This window comes from Cebidichthys violaceus, unplaced genomic scaffold (assembly GCF_023349555.1).
Source record: "Cebidichthys violaceus isolate CVI_PGR_0920_01 unplaced genomic scaffold, fCebVio1.0.p SCAF_23, whole genome shotgun sequence".
Taxonomy (NCBI): domain Eukaryota; kingdom Metazoa; phylum Chordata; class Actinopteri; order Perciformes; family Stichaeidae; genus Cebidichthys; species Cebidichthys violaceus.
Window position 1 is genome coordinate 3,820,316 of NW_027176406.1, and position 2,305 is coordinate 3,822,620.

The window sequence follows — 2,305 nt, forward strand, 5'->3', positions numbered from 1 at the left end:
GATTGTTGTTTGTGCTACATCCTATGTGCAGCAGCATAGCGGGACAGATGTAAAAGAAGTTGTAAGGAATATGCACCTCGTGAACACAATATAAACTGCAATAAAAGAGAGACCAGGACTCAAGATAAGGTCATAATGCAGAACCACAGTAGATTTTGTATTTTTGTGGTTCTCTGACTGATTTGCAGTTTGAACCCCAGATAGAATTATTATATTTCTTCTCTCGTGTTCAGGTATTCATTCAATATGTGCATCACTCGAAGTACAATATGGGGGGGGGGGGGGGGGGGATTTCTTTGAGAATAAAGGGAGGCTGATTTCAGATTATGCAAGACTTGTCCTGGCACAGTTTGCACTATCAGTTGCCAGTTTATTAGGTACATGTAGCTAAAACGTTTGCAGTACAATGCAACAGTCCTGCAATGAATCATGAAATGCACGATGTTCAGTTTCACATGAAACTTAATGGTCATTTTGAAGGATGTAGTTTGAGCCGCTACAGACCAATGAATTAACAGTCCATGAAGGTAATAGTTAGTGCAGGGACATTAGTTTTAGCTAACTGTACCTAATAAACTGACGACTGAGTTCATTCTATAAATGGCAGTGTGTGTAAATTAGGTTGCTCTGTTATGTCGTTAAGTAGAACGTGACATCAGATTCATTGTTGACAATGGAGGAAATCACCATCCAGTTTTTGGGGCATTTTTACCCGGACGTTATCCTGTCAGGTCATACTTCCTGTTTGTATAGAGCCCTTAACAATGACACTTATCGGCACCCAAACAAAACGTTTTAATGCTGTTGGGGGTCTATACGGTTTGCAGCTCGTCGTGAAAATCTGCCTGAAAGCCCAAAACACGAGGTAAAAATTACCCCCAATTCGCCGTATCTTCTTTTCCTTATTTTAGGCAGGGGGGGGCGGGGTTTAATTTATACCTCCACGAGCTGATTCTCGGTCCCTCCGAACGGTTCCGATATCGGCCGATCCCCTGCACCGGCGGCAGTGCTGCGTTTTAGCTGCGTGTCCTTCTCGCGTCCACAGCGTCCATCTCTGACACTGTTTCCATCATGGTGGACGTTTTGATGTTGATGTTTTTCGCCATCGTTGGCCTCGTCTTCCTCTCCTACATCATCTACTTGCTGTGATGATGATGATGATGATGAGTATGAAGATGATGAAGCGTCCTGCTCGTTGCTGCACAGGCGATCACGGGATGTGTGTTTTTCCACTGTCCTGCATTCCTGGTTTCCATAATGGACAATGGTAAGGGAGCGTTTCATTGCATACTATAAATGTGATATTTTGCTCTAACATTGGAACACTGCAGGGAGGATTGTACTTGCTTTCCATTTATGTAGGCTACAGTCTCTAATATATGTGGGCAATTATCACACTATTTCACTTGACTGAGCTAATACGATTATTTATCCCTGATCAACTGTAAATGTTTGATGCCAGCTGTCATCTGTTTCAGGGAGAGCAGCTGGGTCAAGAAACGATGGTTTCCCCATTGGAGCTCTCCTGAAGGAGGGGCAGAGCAATCCAGCTGAGATAAACAACTGGACAAGAAGTGGAAGCCCCCACTTCTCCTCCTCCTTTATTGGGTCAGGGTCCTCCTACAAAATGTCACTGCTCCCACTTATTTGCAATCAGTCTAACCAGTGTATTATCTATGCTACTGAAGGTTGTGCATGCTTCTCTTTAAAGGAGGAGACATGTTACCTCTGCACAAGCCCTGTACATCCGTAGACATGGATGCAGGACCGTTTCGTAGTGTTGAGCGTAATACAGGTGTAGAATTTGCCTTCCTAGCAACACTGTGAGCTGATTTTTTTGGCTCCGACTGTAACGTGTAATGTTCAGTTTTGACCTTATCATCCTTATGACTTTGTGGCCAACCCTTCTGTTCTCATTGTTTTTGCCTTGGTTGAGTCAGCCTTCACGTCAGTGTTATATTACTCTATTCACTTGCAGCCAATATGTTCTTCTCCTCACTACTATTAAGATTCTCTGTCAGGTTAAAGCCAAGGGGAATGTTTCACTTATATGACTCAGTGTTCTGTACATTAGCTATGTTTGTCTGTTTTTGTTTATTACATCAGCTGCAAATGATGTCCACGGGGAGTAATGATGTCATTTCAGAAATACATCAACCGTATGCTCTTCGCAGTTTTACCACCAAACCTCATATCTATTATGTGTTATGTATCGATGATATTAAGTTTACTGATGCACTTATGATTTACTGAGGTTAATGAAAGTATTTCACATGACATGTCTAATAAAGATGATTTCAGTAAA

General features: G+C 42.3%; 1 long non-coding RNA gene across 1 annotated transcript; it reads left to right on the forward strand.

Annotated features, from left to right (window-relative positions):
- Positions 1–988: 988 nt before the first annotated feature.
- Positions 989–2,305, forward strand: LOC137878437 (uncharacterized). Its single transcript, XR_011103612.1, has 2 exons — positions 989–1,267; positions 1,479–2,305. It is a non-coding gene; the product is annotated as an uncharacterized lncRNA (long non-coding RNA).